This window comes from Chamaea fasciata, unplaced genomic scaffold, assembly GCF_029207755.1.
Source record: "Chamaea fasciata isolate MVZ Bird 193981 ecotype frontalis unplaced genomic scaffold, bChaFas1.0.hap1 SCAF_40, whole genome shotgun sequence".
NCBI lineage: Eukaryota > Metazoa > Chordata > Aves > Passeriformes > Sylviidae > Chamaea > Chamaea fasciata.
This window is the reverse complement of record NW_027094125.1, coordinates 1,586,585-1,598,661: the sequence shown is the minus strand read 5'-3', so window position 1 is coordinate 1,598,661 and position 12,077 is coordinate 1,586,585. Positions and strand designations below refer to the sequence as shown.

Below are 12,077 nucleotides of genomic sequence, written 5' to 3'. Positions count from 1 at the left end.
CCTGCTGCCCCACCCCGCTGCTTCTTGTGCACTGCTCCAACCTTTCCCTGCACTGTAGCCCCACACCCCTGCCTGTATGTAGTTACACTTAGAGTTATACTTAGTTTTATTAGTTTTAGGGTTTTTTAGGTTTTTTTTGGAGGTTTAGGTTTTGGTGGGTTGTAGGTGCGAGATTTTGGTGTTTTTTGGTGGTTTTAGTTTAGGATAGGTTTAAACAATTTTAAGGGAAAAAAAAAAGTTTAGGGAGCTTGTTTGCTTCAGCTAGCTAAACTAACTAAAAGCAAAAAAAAAAGGTTTTTGTTTGGTTGTTGTGTTTTTGATGAATACATAGGGTTTAGAGAAAAAAATGTGTAGGAGTGAATGCTGTTTTTCTAAAACAAATTGTGTGTGGGGTTTTTTTGTTTGTTTTGTTTTTAGAGCTAGTTTTAAAGACACAGAACACATACAGAATATACAGAACAGATGACTGGGGATATAAGCATCCTAAAGTTACTTTAGGACATTTTACTCTCTATCCCCATATTGTCAACTTACTAAAACTAATTGGATTATAACTCTACATATAGGTGCCAGCCCAGCTTGCTGCTGGGGCCCTGGGATTGACTGCCCCAGGGGTTTGTGACGAAAAGCCTCTCTTCATCCCTTCCTATCTTGGTCAAGCTGCCATTATTACCACATGCTCCCCGAGCTCACACCACAGCACCCCTGCGGCTGTAGGGGAATCAGGGGAAAGTGCCCACGGCCAAGAAGGGGTCACTGGGTTTGTGGTTCTGTTTGTTGTTAATGCTGTAGCTGTTGTTTGTTTGCTTTATTATACACACCACTAAAGAACAGTTATTCCTATTCTCATACCTTTGCCTGAGAGCTCCTTAATTTCAAAATTATAATAATTTGGAGGGAGGGGGTTTACATTTTCCATTCCAAGGGAGGCTCCTGCTTTCCTCAGCAGACACCTGTCTTTCAAACCAAGACAAGGTAAAAAATCAGCTCTTCTCAATGAACTTGCAATGTCGATCTGAGTCTCAACAGATGTGCCTGCCCCTGTGTTCATCCCGGTGCCCATGGGGATCCAGGAGGATGTGGTGACCACCAGCCAGGTGTCTTCCCAACCTGGATTACCAGGAATGTGGCTCACCAGGGCTCTCCCCAGCGTGGGTGCTCTGATGGGGGATGGAGTTGGAGCAGAGGATGAAGCTCCTCCTGCAGCTGGGGCACTCGCAGGGCTTCCCTTACCGGTGTCTCCATTGGTGCTGATTCAAGACTGAGCTCGTTCTGAATCTCTTCCCACACTCAGGACACTCGTAGGGCTTCTCCCCAGTGTGGATGCGCCGGTGCCTGACGAGGTGGGAGTTGTACTTGAAGCCCTTCCTGCAGTCGGGGCAGCGGAATGGCCTCTCATCTGTGTGAATCCGCTGGTGTACGAGGAGAAGGGAGCTGGTCTGGAATGTCTTCCCACACTCAGAACACTCGTAGGGCCTCTCCCCAGTGTGGATCTTCAGGTGGGAGGTCAGGTGGGAGCTCCGGTTGAAGCTCTGGCCACATTGCCCACACTCGAAGGGCCGTTCCCCGGTGTGGATGCGATGGTGGATGATCAATCCAGGGGTGTCTCTAAAGCCCTTCCCACACTCAGGACACTCGTAGGGCTTCTCCCCAGTGTGAATCATCTGGTGGCGGATCAGGCGGGACCTCCAGTTGAAGCTTTTCCCACATTCCCCACACTTGTGGGGCTTCTCCTCTTCATGAAACAGCTCATGGACCACCAGCTCAGAGCTCTGGCTCAATCTCTGGCTGCCTTCCTGGCACAGGGTGAGTCTTTCCTCATCAGAGCTCCCTGGGCTGGGGCTGGAGCTTATCCTGTGGGATCTCTGGAGATTTTCCTCCCCATTGGATTCCTGCCCCATGGAGTCACTCAAATCAGCCTCTTCCACGAGGTTCTTTTGTGGGGATTTGTCCTCCCTGGTCTCCATCCTCAGCTCCTTGTCTGGGGAAGGAAGGACAAGGAGAGGATGGGATTTGCCTCCGTGCCAGAGGGAAGGGGAAGGAGATTCCCCCCAGTTCATCACTGGCAGGGGGTTTGTCCTGCAGCTGGGGCCATGCTGGGCTGGGAGATGGAGCAGGAGAGAGGGGAAAGGGGCACTGACTTCCTCCTCACCTGTCTGGCTGTCCTGGGGCATCTTCCTTTTCCTCACAGCCTCGCCCTCCATCCGGCCAAGGTTTGGGAATGGGAAATCCTGGTTTGCAGGCAAAACAAGATGTGAGCACCTTGGGTTTGAAGGTCCCCCTGCCCAAGTCCATCTCTAGAAGTCAGCATCATATGTCCATAAAAATCTGCCCTGAAAAAACCTCTTAGGAGTTCCCTGTCTCTGGTCTCTCCATTTTAGGGTTCTGGGATTCCTCCCTGTCCAGGCTGCCAGAGGTTCCAGGAATCTGAAAACCTACTCCCTCTTCTATCTCCCCATTTAGAGACACCAGGGGCTTTTGGGATCCTAGGGTCCTTTCTCCCCTAATTCTCTGCTTTGGGGTGCAGGGGGTCCAAGGAGTCCCCCCTGCCCCTCTCCAGGCTGTTGAGGGTCCCACAAATCATGGTTCTGCCCCCTCTCTGGGCTCCCCACTTTGGGCTCCTGGGGGACACAGGGCTCTGCTCCTCCAGGCTGCCTCTGCTGGGAGCCACCACTGGGACCCACTAATGTCCCCTCCAGGGGCATTTTCCACTCACCTTTGGAGATCTTTATTCTCCAAACATCCCCCCCCCAGAAAAACCCAACCCAGGGACCCCTCCAGGATATCCAGGCCCAGCTCCCCTCCCCGGTCACCTGCGGGATTGGTGGGGGAGGTGGGGGGCGATTCTCCCATGTGTTGGGGGGCTGTGAATTCAGGGAGCTCTCGACCTCCTCCTTCCTTCTCCTTTTCTTGATCCTCATTTGTCCCTCCTCCTCCATCCCTCCTCCTCCTCCCCCAGGAGCAGCGACACCCTCGATGCCCCATTCCCTGTTCCCCAAGAGTCAGCTGCCCCTGACCCTTGCTGGGGACCCTGGCTGGGCACTTCCAGCCCTTGGGGCTCCTCTCAGGAGAGCTGGGAGGGAGGAACACAGCGAGGGGTGGGGGATCCCAGGAGTGGCATCACTGGGAGGGACAGGTTTGTACTGGGGTAACTGGAACCTTAATGGGGCAGCTGGGAGCGACTAGGCATAGCTACGAGCATGCTGAGGGCAACTGGGATATACTGGGAGTGTCTGTTAACCACACTGGGATGACTGGAACCACACTGGGAACAGGCAAGACCATGCTAGGCAGAACTGGGACCATGCTGGGGGCTACTGGGAGTGAATGGGATTAACACAGTGTACATTGGGGGCAACTTGAAATGTCTGGGACCATGCTGGGAGGGACTGGGATTATATGGGGACAGGACTGGGACTATACCAGGGGAAACTGGGCACAACTGGGAGGAACAGGAAGCAACTGGAACCATGCTGGGGGAAACTGGGATACTACTGGATTTCAGTGGGAGCAGTTGGGCCATGCTGGGGTAGACTGGGATCATAGTGGATCATAGTGGCAGCAACTGGGACCGCACTGAGGGTGACTGGGAGTGGCTGTGAGCAACTGGGATCAAGCTGAAAGCAACTGAGGACAACTGGGAGTGACTGGGATATACTGGGATAGACAGGGAATCACAGGGATCATACTGGAGGCTACTGGGGTCATGCTGCCATTGACAGGGAGCAACTGGGGGCCACTGGCCTCATCCTGGTAGCGATTGGGAGTGACTGGAATTAGACTGCAAGTGACTGGGATCATATTGGGATTGGCTACAATCATACTGGGATTATGGATTAAGGCGTGACTAGACCCAGGCTGGGGGTTACTGGGAGCTACAGGGCCCATGCTGAGAGCCAACTGCTCCCACACTGGGAGGAACTGGGAGCAACTGTGAATGATAGGATGCATGCTGGTAACAACTGGGATGCACTGGGAGTGGCTGGGATAAAACTGGGGGCATCTGAACCACACTGGGGTAGCTGGGAGTGCCTGGGAATGACTACAAGAATGTTCAGGACAACTGGGATATACTGGGAATGCCTGAGACCATGCAGGTGGGGACTAGGACCACACTGGGAGCCACTGGGAATGTGCTGGGGGCAAGTGGGAGTGACTGGAGCCCTGCTGGGAGAGGCTGGGATCATACTGGGAATTACCAGGACTGTACTAGGGGCAACTGGGAGAACTGGGAACACACTGCACAAAAGCTGGAGGAACTCGCAGGAACTGGGACCGTGCTGGGGGCAAATTGTAACATAATAGGAAATGACTGGGAGTGACTGGGTCATACTGGGATCAGGCAGGGAGTGAGGGCAAGGGACCAGGCCCATATTGGGACTCACTGGGCTCATACTGGGAGCAACAGGGATCCTAGAGGGAGTGAGAAGTGATCAGGATCATACTGGGACTGACTGGGCTCATCCTGGGAGCAGCCGCTGCCGGCACCGGGAGCCCCGAACCCCTTTCCCGGCCATCCCGCCCCTCCAGCCCCAGCACCCCCCAAAGGGGTCCCGGCAATCCCAGGGGTCCCCCCTCTCGGGGTCCCCGCTTTGGGCTCCTGGGGCTCTCCTGTCTCTGGGGTCCCGCTCAGGGGGTCCCCAAAGCCCGGATCTCTGCCGGGCTCCCCAAACCCGGTGTCCCCCCGCCGGTCCCGCCGCTCCCCACGTGGCCCCGGCAGAGCTCGGAGGGCCCGGCCCGGGAAGCCCAACCCCCACCTGGGGGGACCCGCATTCCCCCGCCCCCCGCCGGGGCTCTGCCGACACCGGGACCCCCCAAAAACACCTCCCGGGGACCCCGCCATGTCCCCCGAGGGGGGAGCCCTGCAAGCCCCAAACATACCCCAAAAAAACCGAACCCAGGGACCCCACCCGGGATATTCGGGGCGAGTTCCGCCTCCCCGGGCACCTGCGGGATGGGGCCGATGGTCCCGGGGGGCTGCGGGTTCAGGGAGCGCTGGGGCCGCTCGGTCCCTCCTCTGCTCTTCTTCCTCCCGCTTCCCGCTGCTGCTCCGCCTCTTCCTCCCTCCCCCCTCCTCCTCCTCCCCCGTTCCCGAAGCCCTGGCGGCCGCGGGAGGAGCGGGAATGGAGCCGGGACAGGTCGGGATGGGCAGCGCGGGGCTCTCGGCTGCTCCCACCCGCTGGGGCCGGGGGGAACCCGGCCCGGGGAAAAGGAGAGGGAAACTGGGAAAACTGGGGGCTGCACATCTACACTGGGCCTTGCTGGTTGGGAAATTCCATCCCCTTGAGCTCTTCCCAGAGGCCTGGAGATGTTGGAGGGGGGACTGCGGAGACGGATGAGGGATCCCAAAAGTGGTATTTTGGGGATAGGATCCGTGGGGATGGGAATGTCCCGCTCCCTTCCCGGGGCAGGGTCACACCTGAGCTAGGTGTGCAGGGCAGGACCTTGCCCTGAGCCCAAGCCCTGTCCCACCTGCAGGATCTGCTTCCCCTGGGCCTCTTCCCCCTGCGGCCCCAAGCCCAGCTTGGTGCTAAACAAAGGGGCTGGGCCGGGGTCATCCCCCGGCGGGGGCTGTGCACCCCCTCTGCCCCCTCCCCAAATTCCCCCCGGGGGCAGCAGGAGCTGGGGCAGGAGCCCTGTGGGGAGGGAAAAGGGGGTGACACCGGCATGGGGGGTCACACACGCTCTGGGGGACACACACGGGCCCTGGGGACGCCCCTCACCTTCTCCTGCAGCGCCAGGAGGATGAACCCCAGCATGGACACCCCCACCCCCGGCAGCATCTTGGGGGGTGGGGTCTGCTGGCAGCTTTGGGGGTCTGGGGAGGGGGGTCACATCTGCCCTAAAACCCCCTCCCAGCCCCACAGACACTCCTGGAACCCTCAAACCACCCCCCCAGCTCCTGGCCAGGACACCCCAAATGCTACTTGCCATATAAATGGCCCCAAGAACCACCAGAACCCCTTTCCATCTCCCCCAAGTCTCATCCAAATTCTCTCCAAGCCACACAGCCTGGCCAGGACCACCAAAACTGTTACACAGACTGCCCCAAAAGCCCCCCAAACCCCCTCCGAGCAGCACAAATGGCCCCAAGAGCCACAAAAGCCTCTCCTAGTTCCCCCACAATCCCCCAAAATTTCCTCCCAGCGCCCCATGGCACTGACCAGGAGAGGTTGGTGGACAGGAACATCCCCAGCCAGGAGCAGCTCGGGCACTTCAGCAGCGATTTGGGCACTTTGGGGAGCACACCCCAAAATGGGGAGACCCCCGCCAGGGACTGGGACAGACAACCAGAATTCCTGGAGAACAGCCGGGCTCAGGTGGACACGTTCTGCGCACACACGTATGAAATTATGGCCCTGGCCGCCCAGCCTGGGCAACCCCCACAAATCCCAAAAAATCCAGTGAACCAACCCCAAATGCACCCCCAAATCCTGGTAAAACAGGGCTGCTTTAGATCCCTTTACTAAATTTCTTTATTTTTACCCTGGTTCTGGGTGTTTTGATGTGATAAAGATGGAAATTATTCAGGTAGGAAAAGATCATCAAGATCATCCAGTACTGCTTGATGCCACAAGAAGAAACAATTGGACAGAGCAGTCAAGGTTTTTAGGGTGTAAAATTAGAAAATCAGATCTTCCCAGTGAATTTCCAATGTCGATTTGACTACTGATGGATGCTCCTGCCCTTGGGTTCATCCAGGTGCCCATGGGAATCCAGGAGAGTGTGGAGACCACCTGCCAGGTGGGAATTCCACTGGGAATGTGGGTCACCAGGGCTCTGCCCAATGTAGGTCCTCTAATGGGGGATGAAGTTGGAGCAGTGCACAAAGCTGTTCCCACAGTCAGGGCACTCACAGGGGTTCCCTTACCAGTGGCTCTGTTGGTGGTGTCTCAAGGATGAGCTCCAGGAGAAGCTCTTCCCACACTGGGGACACTCGTAGGGCCTCTCCCCAGTGTGGATGCGCTGGTGGGTGATGAGGGTGGAGTTGTGCTTGAATCCCTTCCCACACTCGGGGCAGCGGAATGGCCTCTCATCCGTGTGAATCCGCTCGTGTATGAGGAGGTCTGAGCTGGTGTGAAACCTCTTCCCACACTTGGGACATTCGTAGGGCCTTTCCCCAGTGTGAATCTTCTTGTGGGAGGACAGGTGGGAGATCCGGCTGAAGGTCTTCCCACATTCCAAGCACTCATAGGGCCTCTCCCCAGTGTGGGTCCTCTGGTGGCTGATCAGGTTGGAGCTCTGGATGTAGCTCTTACCACATTCCCCACACTCAAAGGGCCTCTCCCCAGTGTGGATTCTCTGGTGGACAATAAGGCTGGATCTCTGGCTGAAGCTCTTCCCACATTCCCCACACTCGAAGGGCTTCTCACCAGAGTGGATCATCTGGTGGACGATCAGGTTCGAGCTCTCACTGAAGCCCTTCCGACATTCCAAGCACTCATAGGGCCATTCCCCAGTGTGGATCATCTGGTGGCGGATCAGGTGGAAGCTTCGCCTGAAGCTCTTCCCACACTCCAAGCACTTGTGGGGCTTCTCCCCATCATGAGGCTGCTCATGGACAAGCTGAGAGATCCGGCTGGATATCCAGCTGCCTTTCCAGCACAGGTTTGGTCTTTCCTCCTCAGAGCACCCTGGGATGGGTTTGGAGCCCCTCTTCATGTGGGATCTCTGGGGCTTTTCCTCCCTGTTAGATTCCTGCGCCATGGAGCTGCTCAAAACAGCCTCTTCCATGAGGTTCTGCTGAGGCGATTTGTCCTCCCTGGTCTCCATCCTCAGCTCTTTGTCTGGGGGAGGAAGGAAAAGGAGAGGATGGGATTTGCCTCTGTGCCAGAAGGACGGGGACAGAGATCCCCTCAGTTTGTCCTGAGTAGGACGGCGTCGGTGCAGGGTTGTCCTGTAGCTGGGGCCATGCTGGGCTGGGAGATGGAGCAGGAGAGAGGGGGAAAGGAGCAGTGACTTCCTCACCTGCCTGGGCCTCCCAGGGCATCTTCCTCTTCCTCACAGCCTTCTCCTTTCTCTAGCCAAGGTTTGGGAATGGGAAATCCTGATTAGGTGAAAAACACAGGATGAGTACATTGACTTTGAAGGTCCCTCTGCCCAAGTCCATCTCCGGAAGTGACCAGACATCTGGGGTCCATAAAAACCTCCCAAACACCAAGATTCAGTCCTGAAAATGCCTCCCAGGAATTCTCTGTCTCTGGCCTCTCCCCTTTGGTGTTCGGGGGTTACCCCCTGTCCCAGCTGCTGGGAGTCAGGCTTGTATTAGAGGTCCCTCGCCTACTTGGTTCCCACCCTCCCCAGAAATCCAAAAAACTCCCCCCTCTCGTGTCTCCCCGTTTAGGGATGCTGGGGGGTTTTGGGGTCCCAGAGTCCATTCTCCCGCAGTTCTCTGCTCTGGGGTTCAGGGGGTCCAGGGAGTCCCCCCTGCCCCTCTCCAGGCTGTTGAGGGTCCCGCCAATGGTGGCGCTCCCCCCTCTCTGGGCTCCCCACTTTGGGCTCCTGGGGGACACAGGGCTCTGCTCCTCCAGGCTGCCTCTGACGGCAGCCAACACTGGGACCCCCCAGTGTCCCCTCAAGGGGCATTTTCTGCTCAGCTTTGGAGTTTTTCATTCTCAAAATATCCCCTCCGAAAAAACCCAACCCAGAGACCACCCAGGATATCTGGGCCGAGCTCCCCCTCCCCGGTCACCTGTGGGATGGGGCGTGATGATGCCACGGGCCGAGGGCTGTGAATTCAGAGAGCGCTCGACCTCGTGGTCCTTCTCCTTTTCTTGACCCTCCTTTGTCCCTCCTCTTCTTCCTTCTCCGGCTCCTCCCCTTCCATCCTTCCTCCTCCTCCTCCCTAACCCCACCCCCTTCCCGTACATCCATCCCTTCTCGCTCTCCTTCTCCATCTCTCCTCTCCCAGCCCTCCTCCTCCGCCAGGAGCAGGCACACCCCGGTGCCCCGTTCCCGAAGCCCTGGCGGCCACGGGAGGAGCGGGGATGGAGCCGGGACAGGTCGGGATGGGCAGCGCGGGGCTCTCGGCTGCTCCCACCCGCTGGGGCCGGGGGGAACCCGGCCCGGGGAAAAGGAGAGGGAAACTGGGTAAACTGGGCGCTGCACATCCAAACTGGGCCTTGCTGGGGACCCTGGCTGGGCACTTCCAGCCCTTGGGGCTCCTCCCGGGAGGGGGGAACACAGAGAGGGCTGGGGGATCGCAGGAGTGGTATCACTGGGAGTGACTGGGTTATACGGGGATCGTGCTGGGAGGAGCTTAGCCCATGGTGGGGGAGACTGCAATCACACCGAGGGAGACTGGGATCATGCTGGCATCATACTGGGAATGAGTAGGAGCCTGCAGGGCCAATTAAGACGATGCGGTGGGCAAATGGGATATACTGGGATTGACTGGGATCATGCTGAGTGTGACCAGGAGCAGCTGTGAGCAACTGGGATCATGCTAGGAGCAACTGGGAGGAACTGGGAGTGACTGGGTGTGTGCTGGGGCTGATTGGAAGCAACTGGGCTTATACTGGGAGGAACTGGGATCATGCTGGAGGTGACTTGGATCATACTGGCAGTGAGTGACTACACTGAGGCTGACTAGGAATGGTTGTGAGCAAACGGGATCATGCTGGAAGTAGCTGGGAGGAACTGGTAGTGAGGGAACTGGGGGAGAGTGTTCTTTTCCTTTGGAACCTCTGCACGTTGTGATTTCACAGCCAGAACAGAACACCTCCCAGCCAGTCCTGCTCCTTGAGATGTCACAGGCACCTGTGACTTTGCAAGGAGTGGGGCAGTGATTTACTCTGGTGCCCATGAAATCACAAGGAACAAAGCTGTCATGTTCTCTGGTGCCTGTGACATCACAGTGACCAGGGCTCTGATGTGCTCTGGTGCCTGTGATAACGGAAGGAGCGGGGCTGGCTGTAATGTGCTCTTGTGCCTGTGATATCACAAGGAGAGGGATTGGCTGTGATGTGCACTGGTGCCCATGACATTGCAAGGAGCAGGGCTGTCAGGTACTCTGGTACCTGTGATAAGACAAAGAGTGGGGCCTGGCTGTGATGTGCTCTGGTACCTGTGACATCACAAGGAGCAGGGCTGGGATTTACTCTGGTGCCTGTGATGTCACAAGGAGCAGGGCTGGGATTTACTCTGGTGCCTGTGACATCACAAGGAGCAGGGCTGGGATTTACTCTGGTGCCTGTGATGTCACAAGGAGCAGGGCTGGGATTTACTCTGGTACTTGTGACATCACAAGCTGCAGGGCTGGGATTTACTCTGGTGCCTGTGATGTCACAAGGAGCAGGGCTAGGATTTACTCTGGTGCCTGTGATGTCACAAGGAGCAGGGTGGTCAGGTACTCTGGTACCTGTGACATCACAAGGAGCAGGGCTGGGATTTTCTCTGGTGCCTGTGATGTCACAAGGAGCAGGGCTGGGATTTACTCTGGTGCCTGTGACATCACAAGGAGCAGGGCTGGGATTTACTCTGGTGCCTGTGATGTCACAAGGAGCAGGGCTGGGTTTTACTCTGGTGCCTGTGACATCACTAGGAGCAGGGCTGGGATTTACTCTGGTGCCTGTGATGTCACAAGGAGCAGGGCTGGGATTTACTCTGGTGCCTGTGACATCACAAGGAGCAGGGCTGGGATTTACTCTGGTGCCTGTGATGTCTCAAGGTGCGGGGCTGGCTGTGATGTGCAGGAAATGAGAGACACGGGCTCCGCTACGTCAGCAAAGCAAAGCCAGTTTAGTACACAAGTTCACCAGTATTCATAGGTCTCTACATTCCGTACAAAATTTTCCACTCAGACCCCTTTGCCCTTGTTCCATTAGTAACACAATCTTTTCTATTATCAAGTCCTTCTTACATTCTTGCACTAGCAATGGCCTTGTTACTTTCTCTCTCGTCAGAGCGGTCAGCGTGATCAGACATGGTGTCTTCACTTTTGTTCTTGCCTTGAGTTTATCTCTCCCACGGCTTTCACTGTACCAGGGCCAAAGGGTCTGCCGGTGCCACCCAGCTCAGCTTCTGTAGCTGTCTGATTTTCCACAGTGATGTGCTCTGATGCCTGTGCCATCCCAAGAAGATGGGCTGTGATGTTCTCTGGTTCCTTTGATGTCACAAGGAGCAGGGTTGTCAGGTACCCCTGGTGCCCGTGACATCACAAGGAGCGGTGCTGTGATATGCTCTGGTGGCTGTGACAACACGTGGAGCATGGCTGTGATGTGCATTGGTGCCTGCCTGTGACATCAAGCAGAGAGAGGACACATTTCACAGTCCTCTGGTGCCTGTGAAATCACAAGGAGCAGGGCTGTGATGTGCTCTGGCACCTGTGGCATCACAAGGAGAGGGACTGTGCCCAGTGAGCTCCACTCCCTGCTGATCCCTGGCACACGCTGTCCCTGCAGGACCCCTGTGCTTTCCTGGCAGCTCTCAGATCCCTCCAGACAAACATTCCCCTGCCATCAGCCCTGGCACAAGCTGTAGAGCCCCAGGAAGGTTCAGCACAGACCATTCACCATCTGATGGGCGCTGGCCACCAACAAGCAAAACCTGAGTCTCTTGTAGGCTGCAGTGGGACCCTGATCTCATCCCGCTGAGCCCTGGAGGAACGAGGAACACAAGGAGCCTCTTGAGAGTTCTGAGAGTGACTTTGGAGGGACAGCAAAGCTTTCCGTGGCCCAGCACAGAGCCCTGGGCCGCAGGACCCTGTTCTGCACGACAGCCCTGGGCACCCCTGGCTGCAGCCCCAGCTGCTCAGCCCTGCAGCAGAGCCCGGCAGCAGGGAGCTGCCCTGTGCTGTGCCTCGGGTGGTGCAGCAGGGACACCCAGCCCTGCCCCAGGGCCACATCCCTGCCCTGCAGCGACTCTGAGAGTCCTCCTGGAAGGGCCTCAGAGCTGTGGGATGTGCCAGCTTCAGGAGATCCCTGCAGGAGCTGCAGCTTCTCTTCCCCCAGCCAGAGAATGACTGTTCCCGACACTGTGAGGATTTCTCCTCTAGTGAGCCCTCAGTGAGCTCTGCTCCGTGCTGCCAGCCCAGGCTGAGTTGAGCCCCTCAGTGCCTGTGTGCTGTGCCCGGGGTG

General features: G+C 57.0%; 1 pseudogene; it reads right to left on the bottom strand.

The window, feature by feature from the left end:
- The window catches only part of LOC136303661 (uncharacterized), a 372,218-nt pseudogene extending 363,437 nt beyond the window's left edge, over positions 1-8,781 (bottom strand).
- Between the last annotated feature and the right edge of the window lie 3,296 nt (positions 8,782-12,077).